Genomic DNA, 25098 nt, shown 5'->3' on the forward strand with positions numbered 1-25098 from the left:
GTGTTCCGTCTACACATTATAACATTATAGAACGACGCACACACTCCCTTCGATTCTCTCCAATTCTCGTTCAGCAGTAAAAAAGCATGCGAAATCAAATTATCGTACTATGAGCGCTTCTTGTTTTCTTTTAGCCTATCTAGATTCCAAAGCATGAAGAGAGCAGTGGCGAAAGCACAGGTTAGATAATCGCAACGTTCTTGGTTGTGGAGTCCCAGTGGGCAACCTTTTTTTCCGACATGATTCATTTCTCTCACTAATACACTCCACATATTCCTTTCTTCATTTTCTTACATTGAACCGCAGCTCAGTAAATCGCATTCTCCGTTCATGTGGTCTCCAGTAACTCCAATAGAATCATGAAACATAATTTTAGTCGAAGTTTTTCCATGTTCCAAAATGTTGATTTATTTTCAAAGACACTAATTTTGACTCACACTTTCAATTGAGTGCTCATGTTATGCGTTGATGAGATCGTTTGTACGATGGTACACGAATGAATCCATTTAGCTGATTAAAGGCTTCAAGATTGTGCTTCATCATTGTTGAAATCCCATCAACGAATATCAAGAGAGCAGAAATCATCACGCGTGGGATGACTTGCTCACAAACTGTCCTTATAGTCGAAGGCTGCTGCCCTGCGTCATTGTATTGTTTCTCTTCATAGCTTTCTGTGTTTAAGAAAAGGAGTTTGGTGTTTGAATAACGATATTAAGGATATTATGTATGAATCGACAGATCTCGAGCGTCATATGACGTGATTCCATCCAATTGGGCTCATCCAGATTTGATGTGATTTCTAGGAAGCGGTGATGAAAGAGATTTTGCCATTGTCTGTGAGCCAAACTATGGACGAAATTGGATGTGGTTTGATTTTGCTTGATTGGTAAGGTTTACTCGGTTCGTGACTAGGGGTTTATGAGTGGTTGTTCGAAATTGTTGTTTGTGTTAATCCTATCAAATAGTAAATTACCCTCAAGTCAGTCCTATTTGTTATTGATTAAACATCTTATTTTAATTATATCGTCTGCTAGATATAAAGGTCAAGTGTCAAGTCTCTGAATAATTCGTACTTTTGATCGGTGATAATATTGTGACAAAAATCCTAAGAAGAATATTTTTGATTCAAGGGACTACCTGAATTTAAAGCCTTAACTTTCGACCGTCTATCGTTTAAAAATCGATAATTTTCTGTCATTCATTCATTGTTCTTCTTGATTGCCTCATTTGCCGATTATAAACGGCTTAAAATAACGAGGCACCATTGTTCTTGTTTAAGCAGCGCTACATTGCATAGAGATGAGAAGATGTCGTTAATCCCTATTGTGCTTCTATCTACGATGTCCGTAGCTAACGGATAGACCATAGCTTCAAGAATAGCTTCGGCCATTATCTACATCATTATGAACTGAATAGTATTACGAATATCCACACTCTCATAAAGCGTATCTTCTCTTCACTAGATGGAAGCGGGTTGTTGCTCTTGCTAAAACCACTATAAAAGCAAGAATAAAACCGTAGAACCCTTAACTGACAAAAATACGAATGTAAGAGGCCGACGAAGAAGAAAGCAAAGCAGTTTTCCAAACGTATCCCCACCCACCTCCTCCAATCCTTTCAGACGTTATAGTCCAACGAAGCCACAGACAATCCAGCGAGATTATCCGAATAAATCATTATCCAAGTTTTTGTTGTTGTAATTCTTGGATGTAAATCTAGTTATATTCCTTCTTCCTCAAGTGTAGTGCCACGATCACCACAGTGTAACAAAGTATATAAAGCTTTGGTCCCCCCATCAGCTCATCCGAAATAGTTCGTGTATGGAAACAGTGTGGCCTGAACAGCCTTTTCAACTTGGTTCCTCTTCAGAATATGGAAAAATCCTTTTGACCCCATCATCCATTTGGTTTTCCACATCGGATGGAAATAGCGAGACGAGAAAAAGAAATCTTACAATATATAATGCGTTTAGCACAAACACATCTGGATTGCTGACGTCTGGTTGGGCTGGTTTTTATGAGTGTGTATTGTTGACATAATAATATAATGCTGAGAAGAAATCATTCGCCTTCGAACATTCACATTGAGACAATAGACTGGCTCACATTTATACGGGGGAATTTTTTTTATCATTTTTCCACCGGGTCAACCCCTAGATTTGTGGCTTTAGGTGTGAAAACCACTCTCTGAAAATTTCAGCTCATTCGGATGTAACACGAGCTGGCGCTTTTGATTTAAAGGTTGTGTAAATGGGGATATTGGTTGAAATGTATGGAGAAATAACATTCCTTCACTCTTTCGTGCATAGAACTGCTTCAACAAACTCGATCAAGCTCAGATTTTCAGCATCACGGTTCAAGTTAGTATTATGGAGATAATAATTATTTATGTGCATTTTGCTCGTATATTGCAACAAAATACAGGCAACTTATGCAACGAATCAACTAGTTTACCACTAAAATAAATGTTCATATTTTCAACAGGCCAACATCCAGGCTCGTATCTTTTGGTTTGATAATCACTCTCTGAATGTTCCAGCTTTTTTGTCGTCACACGAGCTGGCGCTTTTGGTTTAATGTTCATATAGGAGATCTGGTTGAATTTTTCATATTCAAAATGCTCATATACATTCAAAAGCGTATATCTCAATAAAACTAACTGGATGCATGATGCAATCTTCAGAAAAGTAGTTACTTATTAACTGAACTACCAGTTTTGGAAATCTGAATCAAATCGAGAATAAGGAAACTTTTTAATAATGTATAGAGTGTAGTAGTGTCATTTTTTCATGTATTTTAACCAAATTCCCCATACAAAATTCAAACTAAAAGTGCCAGCTCATCCTCAACCAAATGAGCTGAAACTTTCAGAGCATGGTTTTCTCACTTAAAGGCATACATCTAGAGGTTGGCAAATGGAAAATTAGAACTTTTTGAAGTAATGAAATTGGGTTGTTAGCGGAATGTTTAAATAAAACAGCAAAAAAGGTTATCTTCCATTTAATTCCACTAAATTAATTTTGGTATCCATGACAGCTACGTGTTTCGACTAAAATGTGCAGTCTTCATCAGTGTCATTCCCACTAAAGAACTTATCAAAATTTAGCCCCCTTAAGTACCCCTAGGTAAAAAAGTCAAGATCACAGTTATAAAAATGAAACTACAATGTGTTGAATCGGAACCTACCTAACTAATAAAAACCAAAGTTTACCTTAATCTTTGGTTTTTATTAGTTAGGTAGGTTTCGATTCCGATTATAAAGGAGCAAAATCTATACAACTCTCTAATAAGGAAAATCTTAAAGGCTTGGTAGCTATCATAATGAAGTAATGAAATTGGGTTGTTAGCTGAATGCTTAAATAAAACAGCAAAAAAGATTATCTTTCATTTAATTCCACTGAATTAATTTTACCTAGGGGATGAGTACTTAAGGGGGTTAAATTTTGATAAGTTCTTTAGTGGGAATGACACTGATGAAGACTGCACATTGTAGTCGAAATACGTATCTGTCATGGATACCAAAATTATTTAAGTGGAATTAAATGGAAGATAACCTTTATTGCTGTTTTATAGACCTTTTTTTTATTTATTTTTTGTGTGCCAGTCTATTGAGTCAAGCTCAACTGTGATGTCTAAAATAGACAACAAAGAGCTATGATTCAGATGGGGGCGTAAAATGGAAAGAATCGGTCTCACTTGATGTCCTTTCCATTTTTGAGGCGGTGGGAGGTTGTTTTTGTCTGAAAGTAACATCAACCAAAATATATTCGATGCATAAAATAGCATATAGCATAATAAAAGAAGAAGCTTCGTAGAGAGGATTGATTTTTTTGAGGACAAGATTGATAGAATCAACAAATGGGCCGCTATTAGGTGATTTTATAAGATAAATCAGCCATGACAACGTGGACATTTGTGAATTCTATCGACTTTGTACTTAAATTGGTAATTCTGGAAGATTTTAAAGTGAGAATTTTCTCGGATAGAAAAATTTGATACATGGGTTACTCTTACTACTACTTACTACATGGGAGAAAATACCTTATGGATACCAAATTCAGGTATAAAAATAGCATAGCTGGCAACCTAAATATGGTATTGACGAGGCTTATTTAAGATATTGAAGAGCCTGACAAATATAGCTCAAAAATGTTCTACGAAAAACGAACTAATAACTAATTTAGTAATTATAATAACTGACGGATAACAGACGCTTTTTAATGCCAGAATACCATAACTTGCTATTTGAGGTGTTATTATCTAAAAACTGAAATATCACGTTTTGTTATTTTGATATTTATTTTATATTTAACAAAATATTTCGATAACTGAATAATATCAAAACAAGGTTTTATACCACAAGCATACCAAAATAAGGTATCATACCACATTAAGATATTCATATGTTATCGATTAGTTATCGGTTCTTGCCCGGGTATGCGTCCAGATTCTAAGAGAACCTTGTTTATTATTAATCGATCGGATAAACAATTTGAAAAACTCGGCGTTCGTAATCATTATTTATTTACACCTTCTATAATTTCTATCAACTGTATCTGTAAGTTGTCAGGAAGCTTCTATTGGTAGTGTAGTGACCAAAACTTTTCGACGTATTGATTTTATATTGGCAACAATTCTAATGACGCAGATAAGAGGTGAACTGTGCCATAGGGTCTCCAGATAAAATGTCAACCTTCCAGAATGTAACGAGTTTTGAGCGGTTCGCAATCGCCCAAAGCAGTTTAGGAAGTTTTGTTGCTTTTGCGAATGAATAGAGAAAATTGAGAAACAGGGTTTGGAATTGTTTGGCAGAAGAAACCGTTATCTCAAATGAAATAACTTTTAGAATTGGTTGTGACGGCCACTGGAACTGGAAGTGTAGCAAGCTACTCACCAGTTGACAACACTTAACTTGAATAAATTGTCCATATCCTCGTCGGTGAAGCTGCTGAATAATCTACTCTGTCAAAGCCCTGGAATAAAGCGAAAACCTCTACCCGAATCATACATCTTTTTTGGCAAACCGTTTTTGTCCGGTTTCGACTTGTCAGGCAAAAGAATGCCTTAGAACCATTCGGAGAAAAAAAAGCTATTCGTGAGGCATACTGCGTGGAAAACCAGAGAACAGTGAAACCCACTCGCGGGTACGTCGGCAATCTTCATGAAAAGTTAATCTGTACATTGATAGCGATGAGCGTACAGAGAAGGGTAGGCATGAAATCTGAAAATTTCATTTCATGTTGGGGCTTTTCTCGTCTTTCGTTTGCGGGAAATTATTTGTTGGTTGTCAAAAGTTCTTCGTCGTACCGTATGGCAGGTATGTATGTAATGCTAGATGAAGAAATTCGTGATTGTCTTGTTGGCTGTGTCCTACTACTTAGCAAGGGGTACGATGATGAAGGAGTCTCTTTTGAATTTAAGTCTGCCACCCTTTGTTTTCTCGAGCAACGTCTATGGCAGCCGGATTCTAAGTTGAATGATAGGCATGAATTTGTCGTGTGTCATATATTCAAGCATACGCATCATTTATGCGATTGAAGATTTGTTTGTCATCCGCGTAAGCATCACTTTATTTGAAGCATAATGATGTTCTAAAAGAATAATGATGAGAAAAGTTTGCACCAGTAATTAATACCTTTTAGAACGTTCACTTGGAGAATGTTTTAAAATCTTCAAACAGTGTATGTATGCCGTCATGTTGTTACAGCATCAGTATCGCCTTGAGTATTTTATGACGACTTTCTATGAGTTATGTCGATATCGCAGGACTCCAATTTGTCGGTCAATGCAAAATATGGGAATCTCAACTCACAGGACCTTGTAGCATGTGTGCTCAAGTGGTGCTGTATGTTGGAGCACATCGTCGGTACGATGATTTATGGAGAAAAAGTACTGTTTACTATGCATAAACGAACTTACGGTACAGTTAGCAGGGTATGAAGTAACTGATATAAACGGCACCACGCAGAGGGTGCAAACATTGTTCTATGAATATGAATAACTGAAGTTGATAGGAGCTCTACCCCTTTCTAGGTTTTCCTGGCTGAAAGTCTCTTAAATATAAACAACAACAACAACAAGTGAGCTCTTGATGTTATATTTCTTGATATTTATCTCTGTATCGATTATTTCGACAGTTTTTCCTGATTTTAATGAACCATGATTTCTATAACTTGATCTGGATCTCTATATATGTCGATGGGTCCTGGAAAGCATTGGCAAATACATAGAGCTGACGCACGTATAGAAGACCGCCTGTGAGTATGAGTGATTGACTATGGATGAGATGATTCCAACTTGCTGTACTTTAACGTCATCTCTGATAGACCGATCACGCGTACAATATGTATCGACTATATTTTCTCGAGAAAAACTAACAGAACTGAGATGCTATTTGCTACAGCCTTGGGCACATGATTTGTAAATAACTGATGAAATCTTCACGTTAATGAAACCGTAGTTTTGATGAATGATTTCCAATATTTATGAAATATACATTAGCATTTCGTCTCTGAAAGCAATATACTCATTTTTCATGGGAGTCGAGAAAAACTGCTGGGTTAGCATATAGAAAAAAACTGGCACTTGACATTTGTTGTAGCTTAATACCAGGAGTTCATGATTGTGCATAAATGTTTAAGTTATTCAATCTGAAGCCAAAGTTATTCTTTAAAATGTCGAAAAAATATGGGTTTTAGGGCACTCTCGATTTAAGCATTTTTTTTACCAATTTAGTACATAGTTTTGAGCTGCTCAGCGGATAGCGCATACTTCTAGGTGAATTTTACATTTCCAGACTGATTTGTGATTAGGGCATGCATGCTTTTTTAAGCAAACAGATCAATTGCCGATTTCTCGCGGATAAAATTTCAATCTAGCAAATAAACTATACCAAATGGTAGAGGAATCATTCATCTACTTGATTGTGTTGTTAGTTTTTATATAGAGCTTTTATTCGCAAAAAATCTGTGATTGACGTGTTTGTTTACAAAAGCATGTACGTCCTAATCACGAATCAGTTCGGATTTTGTTCTAGACCGTGAAGTGGTTTGGTATTTTCACTAAGTTGGTTAGAAGGTAGGGTGGTCACAAACATTAAAACCAAAATATCTCCGTTACAAGCAGGAATTGAGGTATATTATCGGTACAGTTGAAAACCAGCATAACCCAAGCAACAATCGAGTTTACTTTTGTTCTGTTCGTTGAACATAGTGTTGGAAGTAATGTGCTGTAAACGCACAATGATGCGCTATAAAGCGTACTACTTCCGACACTATGTTCAACGTACAGAACGTGAGTAAAGTCGGTTGCGACATTATGTTCAACGCACAGAACGAGAGTGACAATCGATTTTACTTTCGTTCTTTTCGTTGAACATAGTTTCGGAAGTAATGCGCTGTAAACGCACAATGATGCGATATACAGCGCACTACTTCCGACATTATTGTACCGATAATACTAGTATACAGTGTACAGAAAATCATTCTAAAATCTTATTCATTGAGCCCTCATGAGAAAATAAACTTGTGTGAGAACAGTGATGCCACATGTACAGATTTATCTGTAATCATACAGATGTTTTTTTTTTCAATATTTTTATACAGATATTTGTATATACAGATTACAGATTTTAGAACATATTCTTACAGATTTCTTTTAAATATTTCGTTTCTCCCTTTTGACCAGCTTGAATTCACTCTTTGAGTATCAATCCCAAATCGAATTTTTAACTTCATTAATTTTTAATGGACTTCTGATATTCAGATGTTCAGATTTTTGATTTCTTGTTGGAAAGGATATTAGTTTTCCTTTATTATTATATAATTAACCATGTCACTTGGTGACATATACGATGGCTAATTATTTATTTTTATTATTCGGTGAACAAGCAAACCCACAAACCGATTGATTACAGTTTGTGACTCGAAGAGTCAACTGGATATTCTAATGTTTGAATAGCGTCATATTAGAAAAAGTTAATAATGTATGCAAATCGAATAGACCTACACTAAAAGTTTTAAGTTAAATTTTTATAAAGAATTACGGAGTTGAAAAAAAATATTAAGATACCAGATAAAGATTAACGTAATCTCAGATATAACAAAATCTAATTCTAGGGATATGTGATTAGGAAAATGTTCTACCGGGTGCAGATTTGGCCTTCACTAAACTGGAACTTAATTTTCTGATGAAATGATACAAATCAGTTAAAAATAAATACAGTCAACTCTACACAACTCGATGTCCACTAACTCGATATCAAATTATAGAACCATAGTTAACATGAATTGAGCTGCTGTGGTAGCGATTTTGTATGAGATTGGTATTATATAACTCAATGATTCCATATCTCAATGACAATATGAGACCAATGCTTTGACCACTCAACTATCAGCTCTAGTCGCGCATATCTCAATGGTCCCTTCAATATCGAGTCGATGAGAATTCACTGTAGATAATTTTTTTACAAAGCATCTTTTTTCAAGATTCTAACCTTTGAACAAACTCTTCCTGAACTATGTATGAACTAAATAAAGATTTTCGTAGATCAGCGCTATGACAATAATAATGAAATTATACAGATTTTTGTTAGCCAGATACAGATTTAAAAGATTTTTTGCGATAAAAATACAGATTTAAATTTGAAAAACAGTGACAAAACTATATGCGAATCTTCTAAACAAATCTCACGCTTGAGATAAGCACTCATAAACGCCCAAGAGAATCGATGTATTGGGCGCAATTTTTGTTTTGGGCTGCAGTGACGTTTAAAGGGTTACATATATATATAGAATCGACCAAAAAATCGATTTTCCAAAAATGGTCGAATTCGATTCGTATTAGTAAGCACGTGTTAGTATTAGTATTAGTAACACGTATTCGTAACCGAACTATAAAACTTGCAAAGCGTTTTTCTCGAAACACACAGTTGATTTACGGGTCCCACAATATTTCAGGACCGGATTGACTAAATTGGCTGAAAATTGGGGTGAAGACTCACAAGATGTATCTCGCGATATGCATGACAAAGCCAAATTTTGTAATTTCATTATTTTTTAAGTACAAAAATAAAAAAAAAACAGGGCATTTCGTCGATTTGTGTGCAGAAATCCGTAAAATTTTGTTTTTCATAGAATTAGAACCTTTATCGAATCAAATATTTGGAACTAATATGGTGTTTACACCACCAATGAGATCAACCCAAAAAAAAGTTTAGTTTACTCACAATCGCCAAAAGTGCGGGAACTCAGTGATGAGTAAATTTACCTCATATTTTACTGTAGATAACCTCAAAAACCTTCCGGAAAATAAGGAAAATTTACGATAATTTTACTCAGTCTAGGAGTAATACCAATAGTATGATATAATGCAATCTTTACTTTTCTCAGATTCGGCATTTTTTTTTTCCTTGAAAACCTGGAAAAACTTCGAATATGATTTAAGCACATCCTATATGTGTACAATACAGTAAACTTGAAAAGTTATAAAAGCTTTGATATATAATTGAATTATGCACGTTTTGTAATACAGGACGAAAAATAACAGATTTAATTCTAGTGATATCATAAGACATCTCTTATACGATGTTTACACTAACTACTATTTGTACGTATATGGCCTCCACTTTTGTACGCATATAAGGAATTTATGCATCTTGTTTGATGCTTTTATATTGTATAAGACTTCATAGGAAATTTAGGTTTTTTTGTTTAATGGGATCGAAGCTGGTTAACATGGATCCTACCGTCATTGGGGATCTTCGTGTGCATTTTTCATGAGAAATGAAGAAAAGTGGCTCAGTAATGCTGCTGCTGCTTAGACTCGGATGCTGCCTAATAGTAGGGAACGACAGCCCATAGTTATTCCAATCAATTGAAAACGCAATCAATTGTCTATGAAACTTGTTTCCTCTAATACATACTTTATCAAGCTCACACAAGTTTACATTTTCTTTTTGAATTTATCAGTAAATCTATCACACAAAATAATCTGTTACTATCCAGAATACAGAACCGTTTCGGTGAAATAAATGACCGAACTCGTAATAAAAATCTATGTCTGCAGAATATATAGGCCCTAGATGGAAACAATCATCACAAATTCACTTATCAGTCGGTGCAATCAAACACAGAAACGGACGAGAATCCCATTTGTTTCGTCTGACCATTTTCATCGCATCACATCGTCCGTAGTGCGGCCAAACTAGTGGGCAGGGAAAACTTTTTCGTCCTTCCATTCCAAGCGCAACGCCAATGTCGTTTGCTATGAATGTGTGCATAGATTCGGAAAAGAAGAAATATATACACGGCGAATGAGAACGACCGAAATTTTAGTTCCGTTAACTCATAAATCACATAAAGTGCAGGAACTCAGCGATGAGTAAAAAAACCCGAATATGAGAAAAGTAAAGATTGGATTGGATTCACTCAGTCTATTGGTACTACTCCTAGACTGAATAAAGTTTTCGTCAATCTCCTCATTTTCCGGCAGGTTTATAGGTTTTTCACAGGAAGCCATGAGGCAAATTTACTCATCGCTGAGTTCCTGCACTTTTGGTGATTATGAGTAAACTCAAATTTGGGTCGTTCTCATTCGCCGTGTAGCTCTGCCGTAAATGCTCTTCTGTGCGCACACCTTACATTATTGTAGGAAGGTCTGGCTGTAGGTGACATTGTCCCACGTTGTATTGACGTCATTGGAAGGTCCGGCATTCCGGCTAGACCACCCAGTATTTCACTTGTATGTAATGTACAGATGAACTTTTCCCTCTGGCGTTACCTGATGTGTCGCTTTGTTCGGGTGTTGGTACAAAGTGAAAATTTAATTTTGACCGGCAAACATTGTTTTAGGATAGGCGGGCTTCGAAATGGACCGAAAAACGTCCGCACGTGGTGGAGCTCAATATTGAAAGAAGTGATTTAGGTAGATGCTACGCATTGTGGCTAATGGAAGCCATGTGCAGGTATGTATGTTTATTTTTGGAATGACACACAATTAAATTATGATGAATTGATAATATTAAATGGATTCAGTCAACATCGATTATTATCGCATGTCCTGTATAAATAGTATCATGCGTGAACAAAGCAGTGCAGTTTCAGCCAAGATTGTCGGAATGTTTTGTATGTTACATTTCCTAGAGGCTTCCCTCAGCATGAAGAAATGTTGTAGTGAGTTAAAAACTATACAGTCTTCATGTTATCAACTGTAACGTGTAATAGTTGTTCAGAGAGGGTTTTGCGAAGACAATCTTTAACATAATCAATCTTCGTCCATGTCAGACTTTTTGTGTTAGTGTTCAAAACTTGTTGAGCCTCCATCAAAGTCTTGACAGAAAAGTTGTCTTTCAGTCAATTTAAAATTTCGTCATCGGAACAGAGTTAACTTTTTCGATTATTTCTTTTCGCCTCGTTGACGATGAAATGAATCCATCGAAGATTAAAATGGACACAAGACAAGAAAACAAAACCAACACCAGCATAAACCACCCTTCTGCCCCTCATGATCTGAAGTAAAAACAAGAAACAAATCAATCATAACTTATCGATCGGAAAGGCAAAAATCCGTTTTTCGTCTTCCATTTCAGTGCTATTTACTGGAATCAAAGGATTAGCAGAGTGCCGCAGTCGCATAACTGGGAATGATTTTTTGCACTCTCTTTCAGCAGAGACCTGCTGCTTTATCATTTGGTTCATCATCTAGTAGATTCCAAACATGCCGCAAACGATAATCAGTTTCCTAGCTGTCAGAGTGTATGTATTTCTAACTTGAGTTTGAGATAACAATCTGTTGACTGCGGATCTGAATCTTCCATGTTTAAGAGGGAACAGGGGTAAAATCCTTCACTTCCATTAGAGCCATTATAATCCTTTGGCATTTGTGCAACTTCGATGTGAGATGCTGACGATATAAGCTTCTTGGGATGGGATGGATTCAGTGCCATGGCAAGTGATGAGGGTTTTTGATAAGTGGTAGTAAACCATATTACGTTGGTGACAGTAGTGTATCTATACATTTGAGGCCGCTACATAAGATATGGGGTTCGATGAAAGTTACGTAACTAAAACTGGTTCAAAGATAAACATCGGTACATAATCGTTCAACAAATATATGTGGAATTTACTCGCAAAAAATGATTGAATAATAAATTCGTTCATGATACTTCAGCTGATGCACTAAGAGTTGTTGATGGACTGATTTATGCTGCGAGAAAATATGTCACGTATGGAAAATGATGGTTTCGGCATTTCTTTACCTATTATCGAACCTTAGAGTGTTATTTTTTGCATAACGATGCTTTAGAAATGATGCATCTTTATGCAAAAAATCAACGCTCAAAGACTCGGCAGCGCCGACTGAGAATGAACCCAGGCCCTTTGAGGTGATAGGCAATCGCGCTTACCACTACACCATCGGTGCCGCTTTCCCCCCTAAATTGACACGTGTTGTTTTTGCCCGCACCTAACAATTTTTCATCGTATTCAAAGCTAACAGCCAGGCGGTCAATAATCTGAATACATCCACAATCCGGAAACTTGCGGATAATTAGCCCAGCAGTATAAACAACATAATCCTCAGCCGCACTTCACACGGTTGATTGATCCTCAAGGAAGGCTAAATAAGATATTTGCGAAATTGATGCGCCGTTCGAAAAGTTCGCTGAACATCTTAATCGCTTTATTATCTGTGGTTATAATCGGATAAAAATTTAGGCAATTAATTTCCCAACCTCTACAAAATGGCTACGGCGAGTGGCTCCTTTTATCAACAAAACAAAAAATATTTTCCAAATAACGTTTCTGATAGTCGGTTATTTATACATATAATATGTATACATAAAGCACGCGCGCTTGTATGAATGAGTGAAAAGTGGAAAAACAAATTAAATTTCGGAGCTTTTGCGAAGACTTACATATATTTGAGCTATTATGTCAACCGCCGCCAATGAACAGGCGTCCTCTCAGGGGCAATCAAAATTGGCTTCGCTGCGAAGGTCGTTCGCCCAAAACAGGATTGACAACATTGTGCGTTCGGCGAATTGAAGTAGTAGGGAACGACGGGGTATAACGGTCACCCTAAGCTTACAGTAAAATTTGCGATAAATTAAGTGGATATTGTTCTTTAGAGTGCTTTCCATTATTTCGTTGGTTTTCAGGAAATTACCTTTTCATTTGATGATGTTTTATGACAATCCAAAACAAATTTAAAAAAATCCCGAAAAAATAATGCCGGGTAAGGTTGATCACCTCTAGGGGTAATACGGCTACATGGAATATCACATGATCACAGAACAGAAGGGAAAGTGCAAATAAATCTATGAATCAAAAAGTGGTTCGTTTTGCTGCTCAACAAGCAATGTGTTGTGGTAGCGTTCTACACGGGCTTTCTATGTACACTCACACTATCATAGCATGCTGCCTATCTTAACTGCAGGCAGAAGATGCCTTATACCGCTAGGTGCGCTAGTGTTCGCAAATGACAAGTAGAGCCACTTTCTGATCCGAAGTTCCACTCGTGTGACATAATCCTGCCCATATAGAAGGTTACTGTCTTATGCAAAGATATACAGTGGGGCAAGGTTGATTGGTTAGAGAACATTAGTTCAGAATTTTCTCACTATACGAGATATATAACATACTGATAGATCACTTTCATATCTGTGCCACGTAGTGAGAAAATTGAGAAATAATGTGTCTATCATTCAAAAAGCGGTGATCACCTATTCACCATCACCATTTCGAAGGCCAAAAGAAACTAGAAACGTATAAAGGCAGAACCTAGTTTCATGAATTTCAATTCGGATATTTCGGATCTTTTGGTTGATCCCAGGGGCTCCCGTATTCCGAAAAGGTTCAGTGTTTTCGAAAAAACCTGAAGTATTTCATAAACGAGAATCCTTACATTCATAATGTTTTTTGTTACTTCATACGTGAAGTTTACGATTTTCATTTATTCATGATAATTTATTAACTAGATAAAGTTCTGAAAAGGATAGGTTGATAAAGGGTGTATTCGATAAAAATGGCACACCGAAAATCTTCTGTAACTTTTGAACCGTATGAGTAAAAATCTGAAAATTTGAGTAAATCTTATTCATAATGTATTGTTTACATCTGTCAAATTTCATAGTTATTCATACAGTAGTTCCAGTCATGTCGTCGAAATAAGAAATTTTCCGTGATAAAAAAATGTGTGCACTTACAATCAAAATCCAGAGATCTCCCACCGATGGCTCGCTAAAAAGCTTGGAATTGCAAACACAACTGTGTCTCGTGTGATAAGAACCTTCAAGGAGTGCCCGAAAGAAGGAAGGGAGTGGTTGTAAAAGTGGACAGTAACATGGCCAGGAAAGTGGTGCAACAGTTCAAGAACCGTCCAAATATGTCAATTAAAGATGTCGCTATAAAGTCCAAGGTGTCAGTCAAAAAGCCCCAAACCGGAATGAAAAGCAAAGCATCACTGCGAAAACCCACGCCCGGAAAATTTACACGAAGTTGCTCACGTCCTGGGCAAGAATATTTCGTTGCCAAGTCTAAGTTCGATGTTCCGAAGGATGTTCGAAAGAAGAAATTATCGAAATTTGCAAAGAAGTTTCTGATCCGGCAGACGATTTGCGGCTGTGGCGAAATGAGCGCTCCCTTCATCACTTTCGGAACAATCCATGGTGCGATTTACACGGAAGAGTGCCTTAAGAAGCGTCTCTTGCCATTCATAAGGAAGCACAAAGGATCAACTCTGTTTTGGACTGATCTAGCATCCTACCACTACTCTCGAAATGTGTTGGAGTGGTACCGAGCCAACGGAGTCAATTTTGTGCCAAAAGAAATGAACCCACCAAATACACTGGAGCTTCGTTCAATTGAAAAATTCTGGGCAATTATGAAGACGGAACTTCGCAAACATCCCACAACTATTAAAACAGAGCTGGAGTTGAAGAAAATATGGGTAAAAACAACAGAAACACTTAGAAAATCGGTTGCACAAAATATGATGGGTGGAGTGAAGAGGAAGGAGTGGGCATTTGGGATGGGAGACGAAATTGAATAAAACAAATTTTGTAAATCATTACTCATTTGTAGTTTTTCATTCCATGAAAATTTCAAGAAAACCCGATAATCGGTTTAATTTTTGTGAGTAAGTATGTGTGTGCCATTTTTATCGAATACACCCTTTAGAGTACTTACCTTACCTTACCAATCAGGCTAAGGCCTTGTTGTCCTCTGCTGTCCGAAGAAGTCGTCTCCACTCTACTCGATCCATGGCCACAGTTCGCCAGCCTCGTAGTCTGCGAAGGGTCCGCAGGTCACCTTCTACTTGGTCGATCCACCTTGCCCGCTGCGCGCCTCTTATTCTTGTTCCTGTTGGGTCGCTTTCTAGAACCATTTTCACTGGGTCGTCGTGCGGCATTCTTACGACGTGCCCAGCCCACCGTAGTCGCCCAATTTTTGCGATGTGGACGATGGATGGTTCTCCCAGCAGCTGGTGCAATTCGTGGTTCATTCGCCTCCTCCACGTTCCGTCATCCATCTGCACTCCACCGTAGATGGTACGCAACACCTTCCGTTCGAAAACACCAAGGGCGCGTTGGTCCTCCACGAGCATAGTCCAGGTCTCGTGGCCGTAAAGGACCACCGGTCTAATCAGCGTCTTGTAGACAGTCAACTTCGTGCGGTGGCGAATTTTATTCGACCGGAGCGTCCTCCGGAGTCCAAAGTAGGCACGATTCCCTGCCATCATGCGTCTTTGAATTTCTCTGCTGGTATCATTTTGGGCGGTCACCAGTGAGCCCAAATACACGAACTCATCGACCACCTCGATTTCGTCACCGTCAATCTGAACTCGGGTGGGAGGCTAACATTGTCTTCCCTAGAACCTCTTCCTTTCATGTATTTTGTCTTTGATGCGATGATGGCAAGTCCAATCCTTTGGAGACGAACCAGCCCAGGGCTGAAAGTCTCCTTAATAAAGATATAAAAAAAAGTCCAATCCGTCTAGCTTCAGCCTTCAGTCTGATGTACGTTTCCGCCATCATCTCAAAGTTCCGTGCCATAATGTCCATGTCATCGGCGAAGCCAAGGAGCTGGTTGGACTTCCTGAATATCGTGCCACTCGTGTCTATCCCAGCTCTTCTGATCACACCTTCTAACGCGATGTTGAACAGCAGACACGAAAGTCCATCACCCTGTCGTAACCCCCTTCGAGAATCAAAGGGACTCGAGAGTGTCCCCGATACTCGAACAACGCACATCACTCGATCCATCGTCGCCTTGACCAATCGCGTCAGTTTATCCGGAAGTCCGTACTCGTGCATAATCTGCCATAGCTGATCTCGATTGATTGTGTCGTATGCGGATTTGAAATCGATGAACAAATGATGTGTGGGCACGTTGTATTCGCGGCATTTCTGCAGAACCTGCCGAATCGCGAAAATTTGGTCCGTGGTAGCGCGGACACCCATGAATTCCGCCTGGTATTGCCCCACGAACTCTCTTGCATATGGTGACAGACGGCGGCATATAATTTGGGAGAGTACCTTGTATGCGGCGCTCAGCAGTGTGATCGCGCGATAGTTGCAGCAATCCAACTTGTCGCCCTTTTTGTAGATTGGGCATACGACACCTTCCATCCACTCCTCCGGTTATATCTCCTCCTCCCAAATCTTGGCAATTACCCAGTGCAGTGCTCTAGCCAGTGCTTCACCACCGTATTTTAATAGCTCACTTGGTAGTTGATCTACACCAGTTGCTTTGTTGTTCTTCAGCCGACCGATCTCCTCCTCAACTTCTTGAAGATCAGGGGCCGGTAGCCTGTCGTCTTCTGCGCGTGCTCCAAGGTCTGTTGCCGTGCCACCTTCGTTTTCTGCTGCTTCACCGTTGAGGTGCTCGTCATAGTACTGCTTCCACCTCTCAATCACCTCACACTCGTTCGTGAGAAGGTTACCGTCCAAGTCCTTGCACATATCGGCTTGCGGCACGTAGCCTTTGCGTGAACTATTTAGCTTCTCGTAGAACTTCCGTGTGTCGTTTACGCGGTACAGATTTTCCATCGCCTCGCGATCTCGGTCTTCCTGCTGACGCTTCTTCCTTCGGAAAACCGAGTTTTGTCTGTTCCGCGCTTGTCTGCATCGCTCCACATTCAATCTCGTGTGGTGTTGCAGCATTCTCGCCCGTGCTGCATTCTTCTCCTCTACTAACAGTTTGCATTCGCCGTCAAACCAGTCATTTCTTCGGTCCGGGATTGCAGCACCTAGTGCCGCTGCAGCAGTACTTCCTATGGCTGAACGGATGTCCCTCCAGCCATCTTCAAGAGAAGCTGCGCCAAGCTGCTCTTCCGTGGGTAGTGCAACTTCCAGCTGCTGCGCGTAGTCCTGGGCAGTCCCGTAGTTGCTCAATGTTGGGTCGCGGCGTTCGACTTCGAAGTGTGTTATGCACCGTTGAGAGTTTTGAGCGCATGCATACTGCAACTAGGTAGTGGTCCGAATCTATGTTCGCACTGCGGTACGTGTGGACGTTGATAATGTCGGAGAAGAATTTCCCGTCGATTAGAACGTGATCGATTTGGTTTTCTGTGTGTTGGTCAGGTGATCTCCAGGTGGCTTTGTGGATATCCTTGCGGGGGGAAAAGGTACTTCGAACTACCATACCCCGAGAGGCTGCAAAGTTCACGCATCGTTGGCCGTTGTCGTTCGATATGGCATGCAGGCTGTTTGGCCCGATTGCCGGTCTATACATTGCCTCCCGTCCTACCTGAGCGTTCATGTCGCCAATGACGATTTTGACGTCCCGTTGCGAACAGCCGTCGTACACCTGCTCCAGCTGCGCATAGAACGCTTCTTTCTCGTCGTCGGGTCTCCCTTCGTGTGGGCAGTGGACGTTGATGATACTGTAGTTGAAAAAACAGCCCTTAATCCTCAACTTGCACATCCTCGTGTTGATCGGCTGAAATGTTTGTTTACGTTTCATGATTTTCGTTCAATATGGATTACGTCTCGTGTAAAAGTAACTCAATATATTGCTGATTGCATTTGAAACTGGACTGTCCCTAAAATGCAAAAAGTGACACGAAGACACCAAGACGATTAGACGTAAACGTGCAGTTTTATCACACTTTTTAATAAATGAAAACGCGCTTATTAGTCCAATTTGGTGTGAAACGAGCAATAACTTAATAATAACATAGTATAAATAAGTTATATTTAAGATGTTTTAATGTTTAATCATGTTTTAAAAACTGGCATATGAAATAATACAGTTATAAATGTGTTATAAACATGTAATTGAGACAAGCAATACTGAATTATAACTTCAAGGTAACAAGTGCCTGACTGAAAGGTTGATTTCTTGACAAAGAACAATACAAGGGGTTTTAAAAAGGATGTGCATCAGCAAATATTAAATTTAAATTTAAGAACATTTTTAGTCAAATGTATTCTCATTATTTTCTAAAATACGTACCGTAAAACGGGGTAACATTGATAGTTTTTAAAGCATATTCTAAATATTTTTTACAGCAATGAATGTTTTTCACATTTTATATTTTTAAAGGAAGTACTGAGGATCCAAGAGTTAATTCGTTAGTAATATGTTGAACGAAAATTAAAGCATTTGCACTATTTTTTTAGTTTTGTGACCGAACTTCAGTATTTTGATTTGGGGTTACTTTGATAATGCTCGATGAAAGTCGAAAAAAAAATGTGTGAAACTCAAAGTTCTTTGAATATGAAATTTTGAATGAGTATATTATCAGAAAACTTCATAAGCAATAAGATGAAAACATTAAATTTGTGATGGCTTTATCAGAAAAACATTTCATAAGTGATGGTTTGAGTGCTTTTTCAAAGAGGAGAAAAACACGAAAATTGTGTTTTTATATGTGTGTAAAATATGTAACACATACGATATAAAAACTATATCCGATATCAACGGAAATACCCTAAGCTACAATATGGAATCAATGTTTCTAATTTGGAAAAAGCGCAGCGAGTAAATTTAATCTTCATATTATACTATCAAAGTTACCCGCATTATAAAAGATACCCCATTTTACGGTACCATCATTTATTGCATTGATATTCAATGTGTTTGTTAAATTTATATCCATACAGAACGTATTTGAGTCAGGGATCTCTTTGAAAAATATATGAATTTTCTTAAAAAAATCAATCAATCAATCAATATGCTAGTCAGATCCCATGTAATTTTTTTTTTTTAATTTTCAATATCTTCTTAAATACTTAATCAACCGAAAGTTGTTGCTATGCGATTGCCGCTGCCAAACACAATGTTAATTTTTATTGTTCATTTTGAGTTTCTTTCTGTTATCAAGCTAAAATGTGTTTTACAATATTATCTATACTATAAAAAAGAACTCTACATAATTTATTTGTTAAGAGTTGATTTTTTTCCAAAGAGTGGCCGTCTAAGCCCCAGTGGCCGTCTTCCCCCTTCGTCCCCAATAAATAGCAAGGAGAGTAAATTATTCCAACTGATTCGTACCAGCTCACGATGAAGAAATAACTCTTCTGGGAAGCACTCTGTCTTCTTACTTACGATACAAGATACGTATCTTGCATTCGAGATGTGGATTGATTCACGATGAAGGACTTTTGGCACTGAATTTTCAGAATAATAAAATCGCACTAAAGTGAGAGTTGACTGAAATACAAGGTGCATAATAAATCTAAGTTTTTGTTCCTTTCATTTGTTGTGCCGTCGATCTTGGGTGGCTTTCTTTGGTTCTCATATTGTCATCGTAATATTCTGTAGGAACGAGATTAATAGGAACGGATGGATTGCACTTTAAAGCAGGCCTGCCCAACCTTTCTAAACTTGCTTTTTAAAATGGTTGTATCGATTGTCGATGTTCATTTCAAGCTGAATTTTATTTATTTCTCATTCAGGAGAAAGACAACGTGATTCATCATGTTTGCAAGCATCAGAAGATTTGGCGCTTTCTGCGTTTTTTGATTTTTTTTTCTCCCGGACCAGATATTTGTGGCATTGCGAGTGATAATGTTTAATTTCAGTTTATGTACGCGCTGCAAGGTGCGTGAAAGAGCTTGGCACGATCGGTGTTGATGTTGATTCACTTGCAACTACTTTTGAAAAAAAAAATAAGTTTTTTCAAATGAAATTGATATTGAAAGTGTACCAAAAGTGGTTCTGAACGTGTTTCGCAGTTGGGTGTGGTGAAATGCGCGGTTGTTTTCAGTGAAAATTCCGCATCACAAAGGAGATTGGGCAAAAATGTATGGAGACTGGTCCAAGAATATACATCAATGACTGATATCTTATTCGAAAGGTATCATTGAGACAAGAAAAAGTTGGTATGAGGTAAAAAAAAATTACCGTGGGAGAAAAAAGTTACTGAAGGTGTAATGTTGGTAATTGGCCATTTTCGCTCATTTTGCTATTTAATCATCTTTTTCTTTTTGCATGTGATGTGTGTGTGCGTGCTTGTGTGTGTTTTTTTCTATCCTTTAGCATCCCGGCACTCCTTTAAGCTGGGTTTAGACAGGGCAAGTCAATTGATCAAGTCAGTTGAACTCAACTGACTTGAACGCGAATTGAACGTGTAAACCATGCCATTCAACTGACTTGATCAACTCACTTGAATTGAAAAAAGTTGAACCAGTCTCAACTTTTCAAGCCAATTGAATTCAACTGAGTTGATCATTTGACTTGCCTTATCTAAACCCAGCTTTAGAGTTACAAGCTCGCTGATCTCACATACGCTTGTAGGTAAACACGACTAATCTCTTTAATTGGGTCTCTAGGGGTACTCAATAAAGAAATCTGGCTTTAGCGCCTACTAAGTCAGATTAACGCTACGTATCAACGGAATGTAACAAGTACATTAGTATGAGTAGCCAAATAATGAGTATTGAATAAAAGTATCCGAATTGATGATTGTTAGAGAATGCTATAAACAATTTAATAACAAGGATCCAATAGCACCGGAAAATAATAACAGGGATCATGTGACCTCAGATTCTCGTATTTGCTTACCATTATCATACACTATTGTCCGCTGCTTTGAATAAGGGAACAACGGCCTATGTGAAAATAAATTCACTCCATGGCCTCTTTTATATAATTATTCTATCATTTGTTGATCTCGCTCTTTTTTCTGATTTGCTATCAGTTCAGGTAACATTTCGACGAAGCTCGAGTAGTGTATCCTATCTAAACCAAATTCACAAGGATTTATTGCCAGCTACATTTTGATTGCCGGAATTCGTTAACTTTATTAATATCTCGGTATGTTGTGTTATTTTTTTCAGTTTTTCATATAAGTAAAATTCATAAAAGTAATGTCAACTATCTTTAAAATATTTATTTGTTCTGCAGATGCTTCGTTGAGCATTCGCTTAGAATAAATTCAACTGATTCCCCGTGCAACTGTTCGGTACTTCGAAGATGTCTTCGTCTGTTAACTAGAGATTTCTTCGAATTACATCCTGTTGGGGCCGTTTTCATTGCTGATGCAGTTGCACCTAATAACATCCGTTCATATTTTTAGGATAAGTGTCTTAATAAGCATAAGATTTTTTTTTAGTTTTATGGATTAAGTGTTATGGAAAAAGTATTTGGCACTTATTACGGGTGTCATTTCACGGGAAAAATGAAGGGAAGTGACGAATTCCCATCCACGATTAAGTGATTCCTGGGCAAATTGAATAAGAAATCACATCACCGTGAGTGACAAGTTATGATTTCACTTCGTTTTCACCGTGGTAAGGGCTTTTGTTTTGACCATGAATTGAATGCAATAACAGGGTTGTTAATCAATAACTCTATAACGTCTTTTTGTATACGTCTGCAATGGTAAATTCGCATAGCAGGCGTTTACAAAAAGACATTATCGGCTTTTTTTATTGACAACCCTTGTTAATATCATTAATTTCACACAAACCAGATTTTTGCATTTATATTGTCGCTAGAGGTAGAAACCGAAAGACCCACTCGCGACAATCGATTTTCTCGTGGTGTACGTTAAAGATAACGTCGCATCTATTGCGAACTATCGCGCATAGTTTAACGAATATAGCGCACTAGATGCGACGTTATGTTTAACGTACATAACGAGAGTAAAATCGATTGTCGCGAGTGGGTCATTTCGGTTTCTAAGTCTAACGACAGTTAATATAATGCAAGACTTATTTACTATATCTGTTGAATTACCTTTTTATTCATAGATTATGGCAGCAAATACATCTAATCGCTGTATTTTTACTAACTGCCACAACGGAACAATATGCCGTATTCCGTCTGGAATCAAGAAGTTTTTGCTAATCCACCATTACTACTACGTTCCACAAAATTCAAGAGTGTGCCAGGAGCATTTACGAGGAAACGAATGGGAAGAATTATTGGATTCTCTTCTCCCAACCTAATCCACGATTTCAACGGCACCCATACAAAAGAATTGTTTGATAGTTTTAGAGCTGCTTTGCAGCAAAATGCATTAGATTTCGAAAACTTGTTGGAAATGGACAAATATGAACTGTATTATTTAGTAGGATTTGAAAGACAACAGTTCAAACAAATTCTTACAAACAGATGTGACACTCCTGGTACGGCTTTAGAAATATATCTTGTAAAGTTGCGTAGTGGTGCATCAAACTAAAATCTATGTGCATTGTTTAAAATGAGCCGACGGACACTTGAACGACTACGCAACAAAGCCAGAGAATGTTTATTACTGGAATTTGTACCCAGGCATTTAGGATTTGATCATATTGACCGAGAAAGCGTGGTGAGAAGAAATCTCATGATCCCAGACGCAATACACGGAAACATGGATGTTTCACTGGAAATGTGAAAAGCAATCGTCATCTGCGATGGCACGTACGTATATATTCAAAAAATCAGTAACTTTTCTTTCCAGCGAAAGTCGTACAGCCTTCATTAATACGATAATCTATTAAAACCCTTTCTAATCGTTTGCTGTGATGGAAACATAATTGAAGCAAATGGTCCTTATGTAGCTACAACGTCGGATGCAACAATTTTGAAAAATATTGAGTATATTTTTTAAGTATATTAAGTATATGTTCTGAATTGGTATCTTAGGCTAGGTGATGTTTTATTTTGGACAGAGGATCTCGGGACGCTATGAAAGATCTAAGTTTATTCGGCTATGAAGCAGTGATGCCACATTCCAAGATGCCGGAATCAAGACCAACTGACAACGGAGCAGGCCAATCGGTTGATTACCATCTGTCGATGGGTGATTGAGGTAGTTAATGAATTATTCAAGCGAGGTTTTCAAGTTGTTCCTCAAGGTTATTTCAATATCACAATAGATCAAAGTAATGGTCGCAGTGATGAATATACCCAACACGGAAAAAAGTTATTTCAATCAATGTGGCTATGTGGCATATATTTGAAGATTTCAGAGTGGCAGCAACCCTCATAAATGCGTTTCACCCACCTGTTGCGAACAACGCACGGGCTCCCGACTTTCTTGATATCATTAATGAAAGAATCAACCTGCCCAATCGATTGTCTGTATACGTCATAAAAAAACTAGGTGGGTAGAGAGGGAATAGGTAATTATTATTGCTCATGCATTTCTGGCAAAAGAACAGGATGTTGCGCACATATTATGACTGTAGTATAGTTTTTAAGATACGTAAGATTCGATCCTAACATTAACCATCATGCTTAATTTTTGGATAATGTAATTTCTGAATAAGCAATATAACAAAAATCTTTATTATCATTTTTCAAATATCTGGGAATAACAATATTATGTTTCACCCGAGGTTTCACTTACTTACATCAACATAAAATAAAACATTTTTCGTTATGGTTTTTCTTTTGAAAAACTACCACTGACGTTTTTTAATGAACACTAAACTTCCTCGATATGTGACGTCCTGCTGATTCTAATAAATGTTACATATGATTGCTTTAAATCAACCAATATCCACAAATGATTTGATTGATTGATAAAACAGGTTGTCTTTATTTTTGTCATATTATTTAAAAACATTGAATTATTCATATTACTTTAGTTTTAATAGCGTTTTTAGGTTGATAGACTGACATGTGAGACATCATTTTTTTTTTTCAATATACATGAAAAAAAAACAAAAACTGCTCAAATTCGTTTAAAATAAACGGGATAACTTTTTTCTCCCACGATAAAAAATGTTAACCCCATACCAACTTTTTCTTGTCTTAATGAGACCTTTCAAATGAGATATATCCGGAGTGATTTGAGATTTGGGCGTAATTGTATGTGTAAACAAACACGTCAATCGCCAATTTCTCGCGAATAAAAGCTCAATTTCGAAAACTAATAACACTATGAGGTAGAGGTATGATTCCTCTATCATTTGGTATAGTTGATTATAAGATTGAGCTTTTATTCGCGAGAAATCGGCGATTGACGTGTTTGTTTACAAATACAATTACGCCCAAATCTCAAATCACTCCGGATATGTCATTCGTGTACATCACAGGACCGGATTTGCCCAATCGCCTTTGCTCACCGTGATGTTCCTTTTTTTTTTGCCGTTCGACGATATCGGGAATGCGCTCTCGGATATATTGATTTGGTGATATTATTTTACGTTCCAGTTGAAGATTGTTCTTATACATTTCTCGATTGCAATTTCGAGGGGCCGTGGCTGCTTTTGTGGGCAGTGCGTTTGATGGTCGGTTTGATAGTCTCCTTGTAAATATAATGTCTCATGTCCAAATAACCTCGATTTTCGGTCTATTGATTCAATACTTTAGTATTTTATTTTCAAGACATGCATTATGTCATTTCATGACACATAAAACAAAAAGTGTGTGTATAGGACCCAATAATCTAAGTTATTTTTATTTTGTAAAACATCTTTATTTTTATTATATTTTTCATTTAACTACATATTTTATATACATTATATATTACATGATTATATATAAATTCATAATGTAAATTACAATAAATATTGGGACGGGAGAGGGCATCAGGGCATCATTGAAGTTGTAACTGGACAATGGAGTGGAGTGCCAACCGGAGTCTAGGAGGGAATGTGTATTGTCATTTTAGATAGTTACATTTCACTCCAACAGTTGCAATAAATTTGACGCGCTCTTCT

General features: G+C 37.6%; 1 protein-coding gene across 2 annotated transcripts in view; it reads right to left on the reverse strand.

The window, feature by feature from the left end:
• LOC135713948 (uncharacterized) overlaps positions 1-25098 on the reverse strand; it is a 191478-nt gene that overhangs the window by 154589 nt on the left and 11791 nt on the right. The window lies entirely within an intron of this gene.

This window comes from Ochlerotatus camptorhynchus, unplaced genomic scaffold (genome assembly GCF_037179485.1).
Source record: "Ochlerotatus camptorhynchus isolate MF236.1 unplaced genomic scaffold, CSIRO-AGI_Acam_v1.1 ptg000597l, whole genome shotgun sequence".
NCBI classification, from domain to species: domain Eukaryota; kingdom Metazoa; phylum Arthropoda; class Insecta; order Diptera; family Culicidae; genus Ochlerotatus; species Ochlerotatus camptorhynchus.